The sequence below is a fragment of the Opisthocomus hoazin genome, chromosome 7 (genome assembly GCF_030867145.1).
Source record: "Opisthocomus hoazin isolate bOpiHoa1 chromosome 7, bOpiHoa1.hap1, whole genome shotgun sequence".
NCBI classification, from domain to species: domain Eukaryota; kingdom Metazoa; phylum Chordata; class Aves; order Opisthocomiformes; family Opisthocomidae; genus Opisthocomus; species Opisthocomus hoazin.
In genome coordinates this window covers 44,562,182-44,586,344 of record NC_134420.1, presented here as the reverse complement: position 1 = coordinate 44,586,344, position 24,163 = coordinate 44,562,182, and the positions used below count along the sequence as shown (strand labels likewise).

The window sequence follows — 24,163 nt, the reverse complement described above, 5'->3', positions numbered from 1 at the left end:
TGAAGTTACAGCCACAATTCCATTAACTAGTCATCGGTTTACAACAGAGTTAGAATCCAACCAATGTTTAATGGAACAGCAAACATTCCTCTCCAGCTTCCACAACCCTTCCTGAAACCCTGGATTTTATCAACAAAAAAATCATAATGGCCACATCTACAAAAGCACTCTGGCTTATGAAGTAGATAAGTAGAATTTAGGCACACAGATCTAATACCATGATTCTGAGACCTCTGTTTACATATCCTTCAAATCTGGAGATAATTTTAACTACAGAGGTTCTCTTATTTCAATGTTCTTAACCACCTGCATTTTTATGGCTGTCTTTGCCACCTCAGACCTGAAAGGGTATATCAGCTGGGCCCTTAAAACACAAATGAAATCTCTCCATCATAATTCCATGAGAATGTTTAACAAATTCAACTCCCTACATAATTCTATACTAATAGCAATTATATCTAAAAAGACAGCCTGCTAAGATATAGGGGCGGTGAGATAAAGATACAGGTAAAGATATACCATCCTATTCAATCCCACACTAAAGTACCTACTCGTCTTATGAATTCTATATACACCACCAGCAGCTAGATTTGTAAGTTATATTCTAGGAGAAATATACCTGAAAAATAAAGATGTCACAATGCTTATTGCAGATGCCTCTCTGTCCAATTCCAAATTTTAAATATCTATCATCATAGAGGTGTATTCAAAAGGTGCAGTAAAATATAGCTGATAGAAATATTATATATATGTACATATATACACAAAAACCTGGAAGCTACAGCTCTGTGTTGTGTGAACTGGCCAATTAATTTCAATTAAGTTTGAGGAATCCAGAAGAGCTGAGATTCTAGATCTATTCTGAAAGTCTGCACCAAGAGGTTCACACCTTCTTTCTAAAGAACTTCATTATGCCCCTATGTAAAAAAAGGGGCTTTTCAGAGATCCCTAGGAAAACAAATCAGAAACATTACAGATTTCAGCAACTTTTGAAATTGAAAAAAGTTAGAAATTGAATGGTGATGGAAAATTCCTTCGCAACACCAAAGACTGAATCCACAGTTTAGAAGTCCTGTATATGGTTCAAGAGATTGCTAAAACTGAATAATATATTGCAGTGTAAACTGACATAGTACATTTCCAGATCACTAACAGTTTGCAGTGGAAGTCAGTTAAGCTGAAAAGTGAGGCTACCTGCGTAAGTAAACAGCATGCTTTGAAAGTCACCTATGTGTATTCAAACTTTTACAATAAAAAAATCCCAAAGTACAAGGGATGGGGAGCTGATATAATAGATACACAAGAGAGACTCCTGCGAAACAGTGTTCTCAGTAACATGTTTATCCTCCCAACCATTTGGTGTACTGTCTTTTGTGGAAGCTTCACCGAGTGACTCAAGTCAAGGAGTTTTTAATTTGTAGCACTATCCTCTTGGCATCGGTGCATTAAGCTAAATTTAGAAACTGCGTCTGTTGAAATGTGCACACAAGTCCTAATTTCTACTCTACATAATTCCACTAAGGAAATACACTTGTAGCGTCGGACACTGCAGTTATGCTGATACAATAGCTCCTTAATTTAGGAGCTGTGATTTCATCAGCAGGAGCAGGAATTCATTACATATGACCGAAACATCACTGTTCATCCTCTCTGGCACCTGTGATGGACAGGCAACATCAGCGTCATCAGAGCAAAATGCTGACACTGATAATCCCAAGAAGATGCTAGGAAAGAGGAGCGTGAAGCTCACAACCGAAAGCAGTGGTGCTGACACAGGAGCAAAACTCATCTTGGGTCCTGTCAGATGGCATCAGAATTAGAGGTGGTTCTTCGTAACACAAATGAACTTGCTAGAGTATCAGGCTGCAAAAACTTAGAAATACCTGCAGGCTCTCCTGTTAATGAGAAAAATGAAAGTGCAAGAAACTATACCTGTGTTTACTAAGTGGATTTCAAAAACATTCAGAAAGCACCAAGAAAGCAAGCATCGCACATGTAAGGGCTCTTGCACGATAGAGAAGGTCCCCCAAGAGACAAGCAAATCTACTTATGCTATCCACAGTACCAACAGGAAAGTAACAGTGGGAAATATACCCAAAGGACATTAATATACAGCTCCCCCTTTGCCTTCTGTGGAGAAGGGGGAGGAGCTCAGATAATGGGATCAGAATGGATCACCGTACAATATCAAAGGATAATGTCACCATACTACAGCGAAATTTTGTGAGTTCCCTTCAGAACATACGTCTCAAAGAATTTCCATATACAGAGTCCACTAAAGAAGACTAAGAGGTTTCCAGCTGCTAGCTTCTGATAGTTCTGAGATGCAGTACCACATAAACAGGATATTTAATGGCTAGAAAACTAATGCTATTTTAGATAGTAGGTTTCTAAAATATACATTATTTTTCCTTTTAGGGCCTTTCCAGATGGACTGATATAAAGAGGGTCTGGCTTTTACAGATGAAAGGGTACAATAAATACTGCTACCTACTTTTAAAATGGTGTACACAACTTTTCTAAAGTAGATTTTCTATTGAAGACACAACAGATGCAGAAGACAAGATAATATGGTGTTGCATAAAAGTTTTATTGGTACTCATAACTCAGTTGTGATTTCATTGTGCTTGTGGTCATTCCAAGCTTAACCTTCTTCATATTTTATTTCACATCATTTTATATATTTTACATTCATAAGCATATACATGCATCCATATCTGTGTGCACACCCACAACCTCCACATGTCTGACAGATCGTCATCTGTCACTTTAAAGATGGGACAATCACATCTCAATTTTTGTAGCATATAATGGCAATCAAACATGTTACAGCATATCAACAGATGCACTGACCTACATCAGTAAGGATTTTTTAGCATTTCAATACCTTGCTTCTGTTTCTCAGTTTTGGATGGTCAAAATCAGTGATATAATCTAATTCAGTGACTTTGCATTTTGAATGAAAACAGAGGAATGGTTGTGGTTACAAACAAATATTTCTGTCTGCAATTCCAAAATGTAGCCTACATGCAGATACATCGCAGACTTGCCCAGTTTTAGAAAGGCAGCTCACATTTACATTTCACCTGCACTGTTCCGTTAAACCAGACACAGGCAAGACCCCACCAAGCGGGGCTTCTCAGAGATGTCAGTCTCCCCCTGCTCAGCCCCACATAACAGCACCGGTGAGGTTTTATGGTACCCTCACTGCACCTGTCATAAATAGAGATTGGATTGGGGGCGATGGCCATAAAACAAGGTTTGAGGGACAGATGGACTGCTGAGCTCCAGATATAACGGCTCCAGCCAACAGATGACTTGTCTGCAGTGTGGCATCATAGTTTTTAGTTATTTTCATTAACTACAAGTAGAGAGGTATGGCAACCTCTCACAAAGGGCACGCAGTATTTCTGATAATTCTGTTAAACTCCTCCCTGATTTCAGGAGAAACTTTGTAACTGCAACAGTATACCAGAACAGAGCACTTTTTCTTCTAATACTAAACAATATCATACTTGTTAATTCAGCTGTTACCGACCACTAACAAATTTCTCAGGCCTCTAGCAACAATACAGATTAGTAGCAGCAAAACCAGATACAGTACAACAATAACACTGAACAATATCTAATAATGTTTATAACAAGCTTTATAGAGAACGAAGCAATATGCTTGTAAGTGTGTATTTTTATATTAGTCTAATCTTTTAAATTCAAGGATCAAAAGGTGCACTATTAACATTATCCAACTCACCAAAGGCCGTAATTAGATGGATGTTACATCCATTTCACAGAAAAGAAATCATATATATGGAAAGGACGTGCAATATCAGAGCACACAACGAATCTGTGACAATAAATATGGACTGGAGCTAAGTGATCCAACCCCATCAACCTCCTGAAAGACACTTTCAATTACGTACATCCTGTGTATATTGTTTTCCAATATAAAGAACAGAAGAATGCTTACTTGCTAGTGAATTTAGTTGTAGTATTACCTAAGGAAAAAAATCTATGCTGCCTCAGAGTCCACAGGTGTGCATTTGTGCAATTGTATGTGAGATACACGATACACCAGAAAGATCCTCTTTTCTTCTTACCTAAGTTAATACGTGTCCTGGTTTTGGCTGGGATAGAGTTAATTTTCTCCCCAGTAGCTGCTATGTTTTGGATTTGGTACTAGAAGAATGTTGAAAATACACTGACATTTTTGGTTGTTGCTAAGAAGTCAAGGGCTTTTTTCAGTTTCCCAGGATTGGCTAATGAGCAGGTGTACAAGAGCTGGAAGCAAGCACAGCCCAGCAGCTAACCCAAGCTGGCCAGTGGAAATACTCCATAGATGTCATGCTCAGTATATAAATGAGTGTTGGCCACGGGGCAAGAATCTTTTCCTTGAGTTCGACTTTTCCGTGAGTTCAGCGAAATCGGCAAGTTCTGCAGTCATTGCTCGGGGACTGGCTGTGCAATGGGTCATCGTGCTGTGAGAAAAATGGTATTGTGTATTGCTTGTTTGGCATATTCATTATTATTATTCCTTTCTTTGTTGTCTTATTAAACTGTCTTTATCTCTACCCACGAATTTCCCCTTTTGTGCATTCTCCTCCCCACCCCACCAGGGGAGAGGGAGAGGAGCAAGTGAGCAACTGCGTGGTCCTAGTTGCCAGCTGCTGGCTTACACCACGACAATATGACATTACCTAGCACTGTCATACTTTCAACGTTTTTATATTTAGACCAAATTTAGATACCTTCCCCTTTTTTAATAACTTCTTTACATTATTTCTGTATTTTTATCAATGCAATGTAGTGGATGAGTATGACAATTTAACGTTTATAAATTCTGATCTGTTACAGGAATACCTGTATCCTCACTTAGTCACATTCTTGAAGAGACTCATTTTCTGGCGCTTGAAGCTGACCAGGTCAAACAATAAGGGCAGTTAAGCCCATTTATAACAACAGATACACAGAAAAGCTGACTCTTAATACCTGGGTAATTCATTAAGATAACATCCACTACAGATGGCCATCCATAGGCCATATTCTGGCCTATAAAAATCTGTTTTCATTTCACTGATGTCACAGGACAATTACACTTAATTACAAGTTTAAAGAATGGAATAGCATCAATATTGAAATAACCCAGTTATTTGGAATATTTATTTATTTTGCTTCTATGGGAGTCTTCTTATGCCTGAGGTGTTGTTCAAAAGTGTTCATCAATAGCAACTTCTCAAAAACAATGTTCAGTCGAAGTGGATATACATCTGAGCAGCAATGCACATTTTCAGATTCCAAAAAAGATTTACACTAGGGGAAAGATGGAGGAAGCAAAGCAGAATAACCTGCAATATGTAATTGCATGTATTGCAGTTGAAAAGTCCAGTCCAGCAAGTCAGGCGTCACCACTGGTGGCAACAGGAGCCTAAAGCCTCCTGTTATCAAGGCTTTTTGCTATTGTTCTGTTTTTCTAAACATTATGGTCTAGAGAGCTCACAAATATGCATGAAACTAGATATTTTTTCAGTATAGTAGATACAAGTAAGTATAAAAGAATGAAGCAAGAGAGCGAAGGTTCCTGTAGATGTGGATTAAAAGAAGAAAAAAAGCCCCTCCAACTTCCCAAGACTAACTAAATTAGTTCTGAAAAATTGATTCTGAAAGTATGTTAAAATGTTTACCTCTAATTTCTACGCAGTACTTTGCTTCCTTTGGGGATTTTTTTCTTTTGAGACAACTTTTTGACTTGATTATTTCTCCCTTTCTTTGCTTTTCTTTTTTTCTGCTGTCCTATTCATAGATTCTTTTTCATGCAGATTGTTTCCGAACTGAGAGCATGGGATCTTCAAGACTAATAAAAAGCAGTAACGCTTTTTAAAAGAGAAGAGTACTTTTGTGAGGGTAAAACCTCCAAAAAAGGGGAAAGGAGGAGAATCAAAAGCCACATTAAATTTTACCACCTTCTTTCTTTCTTTTTCAAGTACATCTGAGAAGTTAGACTGCAGATTATTATGGATTTTTCTACTTGTTTGCTTAGGAGATCCGAACATTGCTCAGTCTCACTATTTATCAATTAATCTAGCATGCAGCCTCAAAGGAAAAAGTTCGACCTGTATTAAAAATTCATCCATCAAAAATTCATCAAAGACTTCAGCATTTTAACTCATGTACCTTTGAACACCTGCATACTTGTCAGATCTGTGGTCATAGTTAACTGGAATCTATAGTTACTACAGCATCTGTACTTGCTCTGACATGAGCTGCATGACAGGACTTTCAGGTGAAAGTGCAGTACGTCACCTAGTGAGCCACACTGCTTCCTCAAACTGTTGTTTCCATCACATAAGGGACATCCGACATCTGACTAAGTTCAAAGTCAGTCAAATCAGCCCCTTTCAACGAACAAACACTTTTCAGGGGCGTTCATTTTTTCCACACCATAAATATCACTGTTCCTATGGGGCAAAAGTTTGCCACAAATGTAAATGAAACCATTATCTGACATTATCGTCAACGGCATAGCCCACAAATTGAAGCCATTTAATGCTGACCAAGAAAAATTAATGTTTTCAGAAGACTTTCTTTAATGTGTGAAGAAAGCTGTATAGTATATGCTGGAAGTTAAAGCTGGAACCTTCAAGTTCAAGGTAAAAACTCTGCTGCTTAGCTAATGCACTGCTCATAGCTGTCATCATTAATTTATGTTAGCCTCTGTAAACATCAAGAGTATAATAGGCCAATTTCACAACTAAATATAGATGCACATTTTGCCCTTATATAAATGGCAGATTGCTGCTGTAGATCATCACTGCAGCAGCACGTCAGTAAAGATGCACTGCTTGATGGTCTGATGCTCACACAATATATAAAACCAGTTGTAATGGTTGTTTGGAAGCAAAGTGTAACATAGCAGCAAAATTTCATTTGTTCCACAAACTCAGGATATATTAAGCTTGGCTGACAAAGACTGTTTGATGTGCTAAATCAGTTTGACCTTCATTTTTGCTTTATATTTCTCATTTAACACATGAAATGACCATTATTTTTTCACCACACAAGAAAATATCACAGAACTGGTTTCTATTAAAATGCCTCTTTTCCTTGTAGATAGCAAAAGTACATTTTGCTAAATGTGCTTTAACAATTATTGTAAAAATAATGTGTAAATTGTGAAAAAAATAATACCTATATTAACTCCAGCTTTTCAACACATCAGTGAGACTTGAGGTTTGTTTTTAGGAGTTGTTGTTTGACAGAAGAGGTTTCTTTTATTTTATTTTCAATATGTAAATGCGGTTCAAAGAAATGCCTTTTTTGTTTTTTCAAGGAAAGTTTTGTGTATGCTTGAACTAATCATTAAATTGAATGTTTTATTGCAAATAAGCACCTTTGTTGCAACATTTAAATAACAGGATTTACTTCCAAAGTGAGTCATTAGAACATAATAAATAGGAATCTGGCAGGTTTTTAACGATTACAAACTCACCATCCTACACAATCTTTTAAAACTAATGTACACTTTGATACAGCAACAATTAAGCGAGCTGTGATACAGCAGTTCAAACCCAAACTCTACAGCTAGAACACTTATTTTTCTTCCTATGTTGAACTAAGCAATTGCCAGCCTCATGATAATAGAGAAAGTGCAGTTTTATCAAGCAATTTTGCAGCACCCAATAAACAGCACTTTACCTTGGAGCAACTTGTACATTTCACACCTTAAATTTCTATTTACGAAATCAGCTAATCACTTCACAATTGAACTTCTCAGAACAAAAAATTATCAATTAAAGTGGTTGAAACTCCTGCAAATTATCATTTAGGAATGAAGTAATTGCTTTCATCAGGGCAGAAAAGCCCGCCAGAACAGAAATGTCACTTCAGATTAGTGTTCTCACTCCTGAAGCTATGGATGACACAGCTGATATAAGACTAAATGCCAAGACCAATCAATTGCTTTTGTGGCTCTGTTCTGAGCTGCTGTAAAAGGGGCCATTTTCTAGGATCTACTCTTCATTATAGTAAATGCTATCTCCTTGGTAACATAATTCCATTTCTCATAAATTCCGTCTGAGAGCATTGTCCTAACAATGGATGTTTGTGGAAAAGAATGTTGTTGGTTTAATGCAAAGAAATTAAGTGTGAACGGCTGTCAAAGTACTATAGTATGCTTGTTCTTAAACATAAATTGAAGTCTTTACATTAAAAACAGAATACTTTGGTGGAAATGAATGTTCTGAACAAGTGTAATATATTGCATTTGAAATGGTGTGTTTCTCATTGAGAGTTCAGACTTTTTTTTGCATACTTATGTTCTGTCTATAGTGGGCACACTCGTCCCTAGCAGAGATTTGTCAGTTTAAGAGAGAGTAGATAAACACTCCACTTATTTCACAGCAGTGCAGTTAGGAAATATGAAACTGCGGAAGAAAACACAGTCTCATTATCATATGACATGCTGTTTGTTAGCAGCCTCATCTGCGTATAAAAGCCTTCTTTGAACTGAGCCCTTACTGGAAATATCTGTATTTCAATTTGTATTGTTCAGCTTCCTAAAATACTAAGAATCTGAGTTATGGTCTCCAATTAAAAGGATATCTAAGAAGCTAATTTGGCGGAACAGCAGCAATTTCCTGCACTGCTCTCCTCATGACTGAAGTTTAGAAACAAATTCAAGATTACAGATTTTCATTCAAAACAGGATGAAAAGTATTCTTCCCTCAATGAGCATAAGCAATTCCAATTAACAATAACAAGAGTTATGTGACAGGAGAATATATTACCAAATATGTAAAGAAGTAATTTATTCAGCATTAAGATGAAATGTGCAATTTTACTATGGTATTTCTACGGGTAACCACAGAGATAGCACAGGTACACTGTTGCCAGACTGTGACTATAGCCCTGAATGCTCGCAATCTCACAAATATATGGAAAACTGCACCCATTATGTGATGTAGGGAAAACAAGCGGACAAAATGACAGAAAGTCATTGCATGCCACATCTACCTGCTTGAAGTAAATGTACTACTCTAAATTGCAAAGCCATATAGCATATTTGGAGAACCTAAAATAAAGCTATCTCATATGCTATATTAAATATGCTATATAGCATACTGCAGATTAAATATGAGCTTTACATTTTGAGCTAAGTAGCAATTACTACATAAATAAATCACTCTGAAATGAAGAAACAGAATCCAAATTTCTGATTACTGTCTTTAAGAAGGAACACTTCAGATTAGGGAGTTTTGATCTGGTTCTGAATTAATATTGCAAAGAACGGGTAAAGAGCTGCTATTTTCCTCACCTATGTCAGAGTTATTGCAGAGATTTTTGCTGGAATGTTTATATCAGCTACGTCCATTATTTTCCATAACATTATTTTACTAGTGGTAGCTCTGGCATAAACAGCTGTGCAGGTTAAAAAAAAAAAAATCTTTTTTTTATAAAAGCTGTGTCTGCGCTATGTAGTTTTCTCTATACCATGAAGTTCTACTCCTGCGAAAAGGCACACTGTTGCATTCAGTCATCTCATGTTTGCTCTTTACAGATTACCTAAACAGGGATTTTGTTAGAGTTGGCTGTGCTCTCTGTACCTATCTGCTCCAATTTAGTTCCCAAAGCCAGGAAAAAAAGGCAAGAATTCCAACCTCTCTCTTTCACGGCTGCCACATAAATAATCTCTTGTGGTGTGTTCTCAATTACTGTAATACCAAGGCCCTTTCTGAAGAAAATAACATGCGTTCTCTCCCTACCTGCTCTTACAATTATCATCCTCATCATCTCATAATGCTCTCCTTCCCATCTAAAAGTTATGCTTACACTGATGGGTCTATGCTGAACACACACAAGTGGCAGTTTCAAACTCTACCAATGGCAGACTTGACAAGACCTTTTGTGGAGAAGCGTTGGAGGGATATAGGATGCATTGGCACTGCAATCCAAAGGAGCTACTGCTGTTTACAGAGACACAACTGAGCTATCTTAAAACTGTCAACAGTATAACTTCCACAGGACAGACAATGAGCTGCATGACCAATATCAGCCCTAAGCCCTGCATGGTTTTTGCTGCCTGTGATAAAACCTGTACTGTATCATTGATACTCAAGGTATCTAGTTTAAAAAATACCTCCTGCACACTCAAAAAAAAAAAAAAAAAGTGCTGGTGGTGTAGGTACATCTGGTGTATTCTCAAAACCTAGCAGTGCATGCAAAATTTTTCTTTTGCAGTCTTAGGAAGACCCTGCTGCCTGTGCAGCTCTGCAGAAACTCACTGAGGGATTTATTGAAGCTCATTTTTCCAGAAGCACAAGCTCCACTCTCCAGGTGCCACGTTAGCTGTTGAACTACTGCCTCAGTAGAGTATGAATGAGCTGGAAGGCCTTTCACTTTTAGCCCCCTGGCCTGAACTCTGAACAGGTTACTGTAAATTAATTTCAGTAGAGCATAAGAGAGTTAGGTGTTCACAAGCAGGGGTCTCTGTCATATGTACCACCAGTGAAATAACTTTTATTACTGCTTACATATTCCAGGACAGGCTACAATCTCCACTGACTTCCCTTTCAGAGGGACTATGATTACTTTCTATTTAACCCTCCGGACAAGCTGCAACTCTGTAATTTTCACACAAACAGGTGAAGGGCAGAAGAAGAGGAGGAAAAAAAAAGTCTGGCCAGAAGACAGTAATTCATCAAACAGAAAAAAATGGGCAATTTTTAGGCCATCTGTTTTATCAAAGCTAAAGTAATGGCTTAGATACCACTGGTAGTGTTACAGCAGTGCATGAAGTTTTAAGCAAGAAAACCAGACAAGCACAAAGGTTTGGACACAAAGCAATGACTTAACAAAAAAGCCTAACCCAAACCGATACACACAAAACCTCATCATTCATCCACAAATTGGTACTAACATGCATTTTCCAAGGTTGGCTTTCTACCTCCTACCTGTTTCTTAGGGGAATTAAGCTATACTTAGATCTCCTCGCTTCCAAAGGAACATGAAAGATCTGACAAATACTGCAGAATCTTACAATTAGTTTAGCAAGAGAGAACCTTTCCCCAAACTTTAAGCAGAATGTCATATGTATGTATTTCCACTGGCAAACAACTAGCATCACAGTTCACAGGTTAGTAAAAAAAGCCTCACGAAGCAACATGTTACCATGCACAGTGCTCCACAAGTCTCCCCTCAGCATTAATTACAAACTTCCTGGTTTTATTAGTCATAAAAAGGTAGTTTAAAAACAAAGTGCATTTGCAGATTCAAACTAAATAATGTTCATGCCCTTAAAATAACCTTTTCAGATGGTATGAAAAAGATTAATGAGCCCCAGAAACCTAAAAAACCCACAAAAGATCCATATTAGCCCCTTTTTTCCATTCCATCTTTCACTCCATTCATAATAAATGAACAAATACAAGAAAAACTAAGGGTTAAAACACTTAGTCCCCAAAGCAATCGATTTTATATTTAACATTTTATTAAAAAAAACAACACTGCCTGCATCATCGTGTGTCCGTGCATTATAGTAGCACTGCATAAGTATAATAAGTTGATGAAAATGCTTTCTACTTTCACTCTGTTACAACCTTCTTTACGAAATAACCTCAGTGGAAATTTTTCATGTTGGTTCTAAGCTGGTCCCCAAAATGAAATTTTATATACAGATAGATAAAAATTCATTGAACCATTTTTTAGTTATATGACTGCATGGATTTTAAGGGCGTAACACAAAGACTTACAGGTCATATGAAAAAGACTCGATACTGTTCTATTTTCAGCCGTTTTGATACAGTGGGATAAAACCCACACTGACTGGAGAAGGAAGAGCTTCCTCCTCATTCCCTTCACAGATATCAGTACTAGCCACATATGTTATTGGGCTTATGCGCTTCCCAAAATGCCAAGAGTTTACTGTCAGAGGTTATGCACTCAACCCAGACCATGAGCTGCCTCACACAGTGGTAATTGCAGTGCTGGAGGTATGCCCCTACGTATTTCAGTTTTCAGGCACTTTCGGCAGACCCAAGATCTAATTTCTAAATAAAGTTTTCAGATATGGCACAGTCAAAACCAATTCTCCTCAGAAACCAGTTTAATTAGTCAGAGTAGACCTGGTGCTACAAGCATTTTATGACGAAAGTAGTGATATGCCTAAACCTTTCCTTAAAACAAACGCATCATCAATTACAATCCTAAAACTGTAAAAAGCAACACTTAACCAAAAGCCTCAGAGCTTTAACAGCTGAGACATAAATCTCATGTCCTAAGTAATGCTTACCTTCTTCACTAATATTCACCTACAAGCAAGAATAGCAATAGCCTAAATCTGTCAGACTGCATGCATCAAAGGCATTAAAACGATCAGTGCTCTGAAATACTTCCCAACAGCTGCCCAGGCTGCATCTCCACCCAGGAGTAAAGCTCCTTGCAAAAACACTTCCTCAGAAAGGGCCAACCAGCCACAGAGCTCAAGAAACATGAGTGACAGCAAAACATAAGAGAAAGCAAGATCCAGAGGTAAGGTCCGCTTCTGAAAAGCTCCTTGCCTCAAGTGGCCTCTTAATTACTCAGCAGGCAAAGCACCTCCTCTGCAAAGTCTCACAGGTCTAGATCAGAGAGAATGTGATGATTATCTAGGAATTGTCTTCATCATGAGGCAGGCCATATAACGTTATCCAGTAATTCTGGTTTCTTTTGAAAAAGTATCAATCCTAAACTGGAAACTCCAAGAAGTAAAGAATTTCTATTGCTAAGCAGCTGCAATGATTAAATTAGCCTCACCATTAACATTTTATGTTTTATTTCCAGTTTCAGCTTTGCTGAATTCAGCTTTCAGTCACTGAATGTTGCAATTCCTTTGTCCACTAAACAAAAGAAACTCAAAATATATGCTATCTTCTTGCCGTCTGGGTAATCACAGGCCATGATCAAGTTGCCCTTTTAACCTTCCCTTTGACAAGATACTCAATTGACTAAACAAACTCCATCATATGTTTTCCACTCTTCACTCTAACACTCTCTTTTTTCCAACATAAAAACAACTAAAAAAATTTCAACACAAATCCCAGTAGTAATTATCAGTAGGTAACATCATTTTCTATGTTCAGTATTTCAGTTGATACATTTAAACATTATTTTAGTCTGTATCTGAAACAGCATCACACTAGGCTACAGTGCTCTGCTAGTCGTAAGAAAACTGAAGTCCTCCAATCTGGGGTTCACAGAAGAAAGAGGCACTGAGATATAACTGAACTACAACATTAGTTGTGTGGTTTTCCCTGTGTGTTATTCCTGGCCAGTGATGGTATTTCAGTTTCAGAAAAGGAAACAGATCTGATAAGTTCCACAGGCTACAGAGCATGTAAAATCAGAGAAAAACATTGACTCATTAATGCCAGAAACCAACACATTTTCTCCTAGGCATGTAGAATTATCTCAGTCTAATCTGGACTGATTCTCTGCAATCACTTCTTCATTTTATTTCTGAGGGGTAAAGTAATCACTTGCTCTGCAGACAATCAGGCAAGAGTTTCTTTTACACCACCTCAAAATTTTTGGCGTAAAATGGCAGAATCAGGTTCAAATGGCAGAATTCAGAAACAAGCAGAGACATTCTGTAAAAGTTTCTGAATTTCCCTTAGCACAAGATATGCATTTTCACTTAGATTAATTTTTTTTCTGTTTTCCAAACGACCTGAAATTCCTCAGAGAAAGAAAGGCTCCCATGTTTCCCAGCAAGAACCACTTAGATTGACCAGACTGTCACCTGTTCAGAACAGTTCCATCAATCATCATCACAGTAATAAGTAAATAGTAATAATGAATAAAGAAATAAAAATGAAGATAACTTTATTGCTTCTCTATTCAGCCACAGCATGATGCTTTAAAATTATTCCATTTTTAAACTCGTCTGATTTGGACCAGCATTGCTCCTCCTAACCTTTTGGCTATCTTCCCTAGTGCTCTGACCGCTACAGCCCTGTGAGGCTGACCTGTGAAGGTGAACAGGGATGGTGAGTATTTAAGAGCACCAGTGTGAATCACTGATGGCAAACAGCAAATTTGTCACCGATGGGCTAGTAGCAGAATATTATTATTCCTCAAAGGCTGCAGAAAACCTTTCAGATTGGTGTTAGCTATTAAACCAGCACTGTTATTCAACATGAACAGTATGCCCAGGCCTCAAAAACATTGGTAGTGGCGTTGTTCACATTCTCCATTTTAAAACATTGTTCAGGTACTGGATTTTCAGTATATCCAGTCACACACACTAAGTGAGCCTCTGTCATAAAATATTCCTATGGCCACAGTTTTAACAGTGTATTCTTGAGATAATCCCCAAAAGCCATTATTCACTCAGATGTTCAAAACACATAGAACAATTATTAAGGTGGGATTTTCAAAGCTACACAGTGCTGGCACAATCCTGCTTCTAGTGAAAAAGTTCCCTGGAAGTTGTCTGCAAAAATGCCACCTTATTCTAATTAAAATCTGTCATCACCGAGATCACCTCAGTCAGGTAAACCAGAAGTACTTTGGAGTCAGGAGGAAATAAAACCAATACACACCTGTAAGCACTGCGTGTTAATCTTGGAACTTACCTGTTGATACATCTACAAGCTCATCAGAAGGGGAAAGAAGTGCAATGGCTGCTAGACTGCTAGTAACAGCTACCGAATGATGCTTAAACCCAGCAATTGTATTAGGTTTGTGGGTGGGGGTTTAGCTATAGAAAGAAAGAGGAAACGAAGGAGCCATCACAAAGAGCTATTATACCTGACGGGCTCTACACAAGACAGATGAAATGTGAGCTTCAGTATTCAAAATAGAAAGGATACAATCATACGTCTGGTTAACTTACAGGAAACAGTTCCAGAGACAATTTTATACTAACTACAGTGATTTGAGCAATTTTAAAAAATAATACCAGCCAATTTCTCTCCATTATACTCTGCTGGCAGAAAATAAAACATTTTTCTTTGAAATGATTGCCTCTGGTTTTGTTAAATCATGCAGCCTGTCAACATGTGGTCACCGGTTTTACATGATCTTTCTGCCTCTCTGGAAAAGAATGAATTTGTAGCCTGATCCCTGATATAAATACATAATCTAGCATCAGTTAAAGTTGTTGCTATTACTACAAAGAACACAGGTAAGCACCTATAATACTGTAGTATGAAAAGCCATCGAAGTCAAAACGCTATATTTTGAATTCAAATATGACAGGGGTTTTGTTTTTCTTAAATGCTAGTCCTGGTAACTCCTGCCACTGAAGATTTAAGAGCAGAAGGAAAAAATATATAAGTAGAGTGTAATTCTGTTACCAGATGTGCCTGCTCAACTCCATTGATTTCGAGGGACAACATGGACCCTTAGTGTTAAGTGATTTTATAAGAGTAAATATTTGAAAAACAAAATGAGAGAAAATTGTGGAATCCTTCTTTTGGTACACCGTTGTTTCTGCAAGCTCACAGCAGCTGAACAAATTAAATCTCCAACCTTTTGCTGTCAAGTGGGAATCACGTACTAATAATCCCACAACTGTTTGACTGGGATATGTGCTCATCTCAACAATATGACTAAATGTCTGGAAAAACTGAATGGAGAACAAAACCTCAGAAAGATAAAACACATTAAATTTAACTTTAATAAACTTCTGTGGAATTAACCTTTACGAGACACTTTGTTTTTTACAGAGAGAATTTGCCTCTTTAGTACTCTCTTAACATCAGAATTTTCAGGCTTGCACTTCTTTTCTAAACTCCTTTGTATACCGAGTGTAAGGTAACGCACGTATCTTTTCATGTCTATTTATGGATGAAGAGATACACAGAGTCAGTCTTTATAATTAAATTATGACTGTTGACAACAGCAGTTGCTGTGATTTCAACTTATACAGCTATTATTTGTATTCCAAGGAATACCTACTTCAAAAACACGATAGGAAAAATCATGCTTCTAAGAGTAAGGGAGAAAAACCAGCTGAAGTATTCCCCATAATGCAGGAGGAGTCGATGTATCTGTGTGATGCTTAATGCCTTCCAGGCACTTAAGGACTTCACTGAGCAACAGGGTTTACTATAGCTTTAATAAGTGCAAATGCTAATTCCCACACTGCTAGCCTGCTGACAGATACTACTGACATGACAAAATGGGATCTTGACTATTGTGCTCATATGACCTATGGCAGGGGCTACTGAAGATACACCCACGTGTACCAATCCTCCAGTTTGTGGCTGTCTCCTGTAGAGAAATCAGAGAATAGGAGTCTCATAATTGCCTCCAGCATCCCTGAAAAGTGACAGCCACAAATAGACCAAAGCTGGCGCTATAATTCTGGCCGAGCAGAAGAAACTTATTCTACTAACTAGTTTTCAACTGAAATGCCAAAAACAGTTAACTGCTTTAGAGTCTTCTATTAATGGCCAGTAGAAAAGAAGGTATTAGCCTGATTTGCAAGAAGAATAAACATTAGGAGGACATTCGGACAGTAAAAAGTAACGACTGTTTGACAATAACAGAACAAGTTAAATCAGGGCAGAAGTTTGATTTTTCAAGTTACTTCAAGATTTGTTTAGACTGACAGCCTTCAAAATCTAAGAATTCTTGTGCCAATTTTAAAAGTCTTATTTAAAATATTTTATGAGTTCAGTTTACATTAAAATCTCAAATAAAATAGCATGGATGCTTTGTGTGGCCATCTGCTACTCTCATCAAGTGTCTCTAGTGACGAAAATGAGGATTCTAGTAGTTTTACTGTGGAGATAATTGAAGCCTTTCTAAGAATAATTTCTATTCAGTTCTTTAGAGCCAAATTTTGCCCTTGGATCTGCACTCTATCTTGTAATATTGGAACGAGGTTCTTGTTTGAGTAGTTAATATCAGCCTCTGAGTATAAAACATGAGCTACTAGTACTCTTTCATCCTTTTGCAAAGATGATAAGATCTGTATTATATGTTTTGGCAGATACTTTTGCGGCACAGTGAGCATGGTTATAGATTTAGATTATATAAATAATGATGATATCAGAGGCTGATTGTCAGTGATCTGAGTTTCTAATTTTAGTCCTACCACTAATTTCTAGTATAATCAAGAGCAAAACACTAACTTAACCCACACCCTTACAATATTAGTGTGCTAGAAAAACTGTTCTGAGATATAGCTTATGTGATACATTTTCAAATACAGATCCCAAACCTTCAGAGTCTGTTCATAAAAGTAATCAATTCATTTTAATGAGATTATACAGAGATCTCTTGAATAAATCAGAATTTATGGTTTGGGTCTATGCAGGCAAGACCAGCCTGTGGGTTAGGTGACACTGAGCTCCGTTGTACCTAAACTGCAGTCCTGAAAACTTATCTATAAAGAAAGTGCACACTTGATATTGAAGATGTAAGCCCTGCACCACATACTTTTAAAACCTAAGTACTTGAATCAGCCTCATTGCTATGGGATGCTGCCTCCCATTGCTTTTACTGCAGCTGCTGGAGCAATGCTTGTATGAGCTGGGTATGTTCCAAAAAGCTGTTTTCCTTTCTTTGCTATGACTGCTTATCTGCTCTCGAACTGAGCCCACATCACAGCATATCGTACCATATCATGACACACAAAACATTTGCTGTTCAGCTTGTCTCTCAGTAGGTCTGAGGAAATCTGAGCTGACCTGGTCTTACAGAGCATTTCCTGAAGGATGTTCTCCTTTCCCCAGCATAGATAAAATAGTCAAAGGAAAGAGAAGGGGGGGAGGGAGAAAAGGACAGTAAGAAAAGAAAGTGCATTCAGCTTTCCTATTGGAGACTGAAGACAGATGACGGGTTAGCCTCAGTACCCACATCACTATAGGCCAACTGGGAATTGCTAGTGCATAGTGAACTCCCAGTCTCAGACTCCAGGGTGCACACATACATTAGGGACGAGGTGTAGAAGCTAGCTCTACCTGTACTAGCTAGCAAATCCTCACAACACTTTGGGGGGGGGGGGGGGAGGAGGAAAGGAGGTGGACATATCTTTTTTTTTTTCCTCCTGGAAAAGAACAAAAGCAAAAAGAGCTGTGCAAAGCAAACAGAACAGATGTAAGAACATTTGAAAGCACAGACTGCATGCCCTTGACTTGTCTGAAATATGTTTAGCCCTTCATTTGAAACAGCTGGACACCAGTGAATATAGGTATCATTTCATATACTACTGAAAATATGTTCTATTTGGGAGCTGTGTACAGGAATAAATAACAAGATCCTAGCTACACAAACACATTAAACTGGCATAGACTAGCATTACAGATGAAAAAAATCACTTTCCTCTCAACACTGGTACTGTATTCCCACCCTGCACCATCACCTGCCTCGGGAACAGGTAAGGTTAAAATTAGTAAGTGATTTTAACTGGGTTAGTTTACAGGTTCCTTAATCCAGTTTACCACATGGATGTATAAATGCCCATATAAGCAGGGGTGGCACAGAATGAGTGAGAACTCTCTAAGCACTACCAGCTTAACATATTCATGAAAGAAAGGTGATGACAGGAGCAAGACTACATAGTCAGCTGAAGCTGTTAGAACAATAAGGGTTGCCAGAACAAAACTGCCCACTTGGAATCTGGCCAGAAATTACCATTCCTTTAGAAATGCTTACTTAGAAGTATGAAAAGTGCTAAACATTAATAAGCACAGCCAGTCAATAGCTGTAATTGTCCCTCGGCTCCATCAGTAACCCTAAGGTCAAGCTAGGGCAGTGGTTTGTTTCAGTATATGGTCTGAACCATATACTGAAACCACAGACACAGAAGCAAATAGATTTCGATATAATCAACAGCATATGTTTCCATATCTCTATTCAGTAGCTGATAGAAATAAATAATACACAGCATGTCAGTGATAAGCACGGCAAATACAACATCAGCCAACTTCCTGAATTGCATTCTAATAGGATCTTAGAACAGATCTGTGCCAGGTTCCTCAGGGCTTCCGTTCACTTGATTTCCTTCCCTTCATAGTGGTTAGTACCAAATACAGCAAAACTCACTTATTAATTACTTCTGCTTTCCATGTTCAGAAACAGTTTGTCGTTGTGGAAGCTTTTTTTGTACCATGCTAGTCTAACTTTTCTCATTTGAATGCTTTACTTTTCTTTCTTAAAATATGCAGCAAAGTCTTCGAATTAAACTAAAGTTTGACTAATGCCAAATCCTGGTTAAAACCAGCTGAATGTTACCTGGACTAACATTTTCACATGAGGCTGTTCAGATGTGTAGCCAACTGGGATATGTCTGGCCTTATGAACAGTTTACATGTCCTTTAGCCATCAGAGGTCTTGATAGTCAAGCCAGCTTTTTATCATGTTTTGTGACTCTGTGACCTCCTTGGACAACTGTGGTGACTTAAATTAATAAAAGCACTACTTTAATCCATGCATTCAAGTTGATTTTTCACTTCGTGTGAGAAAATAACAGAGCTAATTTTAATATTTAACAATATTTTAGTCAATGCTATTTAACAGTTTTATAACAGCGGGTCCAGTTCTGATCTCTCATACTTCTTCACAGTTTAGTAACTCCGTTAACTTCAAACATGCTATTCTTGGTGCTGTCAGAGTTATGTTGGAATCCATCTCTGTGCAACTTAAGTACAACTTAACCACAAATGATAAAAGCTTAACCACAACTCCCCTGTGCAGAGCTTGTCCCATTTTCAGAGGTGAGCACAGCGTGTTCTGCTGTAGCTGCTACCAGGTGACTGTAGTCATTAGATGCCAAAAACCCAGCTGGGGATCGTCACAACATCTGGTTCCCTGTAATACTCAGTTTCTTCTAAACATGCACACCTCTAAGTGAAGCATTTACAGAAATGCACAAAGACTTCTTTCTTAAAGCATGGAACAATCAAGAGTATTTCAAAAGTTTAGTTTACAAGTAAATATACAAATTAAAGTCCTAAATATAGAGATTGTTCCGGACCCCTTTCCCTCCTCTACTCAACCTTTCACTGAAATCAGAAATTCTCTTTTCCAGTCTCGAATTATCTCTGACTAGAAATACCTTATCAGAGAATCTCAGCCTCATCAGATCTTTGTACCATGTGTGTTTTTTTTTTTTTTTTGGGGGGGGGGGAGCAGTCAGTGGTGTCTTTTGTTGACAAACAAAGGCAAAGATCTTATTTTAATCACCCCAACCCAGATACTGAAGATGCAAGCAGAAAAAGTCACAGTTCTTATGACTGCTGCTTGAAAGAAAGGTGTAATTCACCTCTACTATTTGGCTTTCTAGCTACATACATAGAACCGCTCCCTCTATCGGAGTTATGTATCAGGCTGTTGGCAAGCTGCTCTTCTATATGTTTAGCAGCCCTCACACGTAATAGGAGAATCCCTTTCTATGGATCACTGAGTACTTCAGCCCTCAGGAGACACAAGTTCACTCAGCGGACAAGTAATATTCTGCACTATCCTCCTTTCAGTGCCTTTTACTCCCTTTCCTTCAAAACAAACGTGTTCTGTGCAAGATGTATTCCTCTTTACAAACGCTTATTGTCAGCGTAGCTGGCTGCGCTCAGAGTGCCGTTCCAAGAGCACTGGCTAACTCTCTCGGCTGATTTCAGCTCCCTGGAATGGATCCCACCCTCTCCATTCGCCTCCCCCTCTGCTGTGAGCTCTGCTGTGACCTGCAGTCTTCAGTCTGGGTGGGGCAGTGCATTGCTCCCAGAGGTACTGTGTTCAAAGGCAGCATCTACATTTTGTGAAGAGTGCTATGCACACTTGACCATACATAGAGATTTGGTTCTGCTCCCTCCTGTTTTGGGTTCCTATAAAGCTTGAGGTACATACATTTGGGTATTTTTGCCGATATGCCCCACTTTTCAGCTCTCAAATACTCACCTGGTCTTTGAATAATGAGGGAGAATATCTGGCCTTTTGATTAAGGCCTTCAGACAGGGTAAAGGGAGAGCAAATCTCATGGGAGGGGCTTGACTATCTTTGGCAGCAAAGGGTGGTGACTAAGGTCAGGTGGGAGGGAAGGCAAGTTGGGAGATCTCAGAAAAGACATGCCTCTCCCCCTCATCAATGGCATGTCTCCCCTTTTTGCCCTCCACGCCCTTGCTCCATTTGACTGCTGCCTGGTTTGAGCACTCTGGTGCGCTCCAGGCCTTCATGCTCAGGGACAGCAGGGAGGGAAGATCAGGGGTAACAGGGAGGAAAGAGGACAATGGAAGCAAATCAGCTGAGAATTTATTGGTATGGAATCAGAGGACAAGCCAACAATGCCATGGTAGACATCTGCTACAGACCACCTGAGCAAGAAAAGGAAGCAGATGAAGCTCGCTTTGTAGTTAGAGGAAGCTTCACAATCGCAGCCATGGTATTCATTGATTAGGTTATGGAGTAAATCCTTCCCAAAGCTACTTCTAAGCACATGACAGACTAGAGGTGACTGGGAACAATAAGCAGGAATTAGCAAGGGCAAGTAATGCCTGACCAGCTCAACTGCCTGTTACAAGATGATTAAGATGGCTACAGGGAGAACAATGATGTTGTTTACCTTGACCTCACAAACATATTTAACGTAGTGTCTCAGTAGGTCCTTCTAGCCAAACCAGTGAGATATAGACTGGGTAAGTGCACAATAAGGTGAGTGGAAAATTGCCTCACCTATCAGACTCCAAAGGCTGTGATGAGTGGTACAAAGTCCAGCTGACAACTAATTTACTATTGGTGTCCCTCAGAGATGAATATTGAAACCAGTACCAATTAACGTCTTCTTTAATGACATGGATGATAGGCTGAAGTGCATCCTCAGCAAGTTCCTAAACAATACCAAATTGGGGGAGCACCAGCAGAGGTATCCCCCACATCCTTCACTCCCTCCTACTTGTTTCACAGATGAATTGATTCTCCCACAATCCTGAGAACTGACCTTTGCAGCTGAGCTGCTGCATAATCAGACAGATGTTTCTGCCCCTTTACCACTATCCCACACAGATGTAAAATTTAACCATGGCTCCCTATAATTTGTTTCTCATCTAGAGAACAGTAACATTCAGAACAAAAACATCCCTGCTCCAACTTGCTTCTCTCCTTCCAAAGGTTCCCCGATTGGTGTGACTCTCCCCTACCCCCTGAAGGGCTGTCTGCTGTAAGACCCTTGTGAAGGCAGAGGTGAAAACCTTGTGACCCCATTTAGATTAATCCTTCTCACCTCCTAACCTTGGATTAGGGGCATACCCTTCCCTCACTACTAACACTTTAAATTAAGAAGAATTAAGGCAAGAAATAAGACATGTTAGAATATGCCACTGTCAGAGAAAGTGAATACAGTAACTATCAAATCAAGCAATAGTTAGTGATTCTGTGAATAGTATATTTTCCATTCTTTCACAATACGTGATTAGTAGTGATAATTTCAGAGCTCCAGTTCGCCACTAATTCAAAAGCTACATTTTATGACAGTAAAAAACAGAGGCCATACGAGTAAGCTTTGCAGATGGTCCAGAAAAGTTATTTAATTCTTCATCAGCTAGTAATAAACAGCTGCATTCTTGTGTCTTTCTGCTTTTGTTTTATGTGTCACAACGTATAAGCTTATTTCTTGAAAAACTGAGAACATACAGAATATTCAAAATACATTGTACTGAAAATGTTACTTAATTGAAGATAATGTAAAATGGCAAAAGAAGACTTAATAAACGTGAAAGACTAGAGACTAAGACAAAAATTGAAAGAATTTGGAGTCTTTTACAGCTCAATTTCTCATTACTTGAATGAAAAAATAAGAACAGGCTTAGAAGAAAAAAGAAAAAGAAAGTTTCCATATTCAGTCCAACCTGAATTCTAGCATGGCTCTTTGATCAAATTTTATTGATGTTCTTTGAATTATTTTATAGACATCCTCAAATCAGCACTTTGCAGATAAACAAACCAAGACTATCCCACCCCAACCGCAAATTTGAGAATTTAACTGTGGATATGCCTCAAAAGTTAGAACAGTAATATCATTAGACCTTTACTAGGGTCCTTTTTCCCCCTCACCCCAACACCCTGCATCATTGTAGCTTAGCCGACACTGGCAAGAGAGAGAAAAAAGAAAAAAATTACATCATTACTTTTGTTCCCTAAATAGAATAAACTATGCGACCTTTGTTCTAGTAGTCTTCCATTTCCTTTCCAGTTTTGCTACCATAGAGGTATTAAGCAAGGGCTGTGATTTTAGTGGGTTATTTTCCCCATATTTTTAACAAATACACTTATTCCACAGCAGGGGATACACCAGCAACTGTTTGGTTGCTTAAAGTGTGTCCAGCCAAACATCTGAGCCACTCCATTCCTGTTATTTCATTTCAAAATAACAACTTTTTTCTTCAAATACAAAGCGATCATTTAGTAAAATGGTCACAAAATTAATAGCAATGGTCATAGAGCAATATCTAACACCAATTGAAAATTTCATAAGCTCTGCACAGGTAAAATTTTATTATCTAAAAAATGGAAGGTTTAAAGTGAGTTTTAAGAGTTTCTAGAACCATCCACTTCTACAGATCCTCAAAGCATGCATTTGAAGGTATTGCTTGATGAAATATGAAAAGGTAGGAGAAAATGTGTGCAATATACTTAGCAGCGTGACTTTTTAAAAACATTCAAGCAAGTTAAAAATCTCAATTCGGTGCGGTTGCCACCATTACTAAAATGTGTATTTCTCTTCACCTGCAAATCCGCATTTTTGGCTAGTTAACCAGCAGTTGAATTCACAGCTGGCAGTTAGGCAAACAATTACCTAATCTGCATGAGAACTGCTGAAGTTTAAACATTTGGATCTAGAGAATACATTTCTCTATTACTATAAAGAACTACATGGTCAGATTCTTTACTATTCACATTTTTATCACAACCAGGCTTGGCTTTCTCCCCCTTAACTGAGAAGGCAGGTCTTTGGTTCTGAACTATTTCAGGAAAATGGATTCTAACAAAACAGGAAGCCTAATTTTATGGAATTATACCATATCCTATTTCCATTGTCATAGGACTGCGTAAAATACAGGATCTTATTCTACCTTTGATTTTTTTTTTATTATTTTTTAAAGCAGGGATCCTCAGAAAACAGTTAACACAAAATAATTAATCTGCAAAAGAACTGAAACTTCAGTCTTCCAAACACTTTTTATTTGAGCAGGAG

General features: G+C 38.2%; 1 protein-coding gene across 7 annotated transcripts in view; it reads right to left on the bottom strand.

The window, feature by feature from the left end:
- The window catches only part of NPAS3 (neuronal PAS domain protein 3), a 636,093-nt gene that overhangs the window by 446,319 nt on the left and 165,611 nt on the right, over nt 1–24,163 (bottom strand). The gene's annotated exons all lie outside the window — the stretch shown is intronic.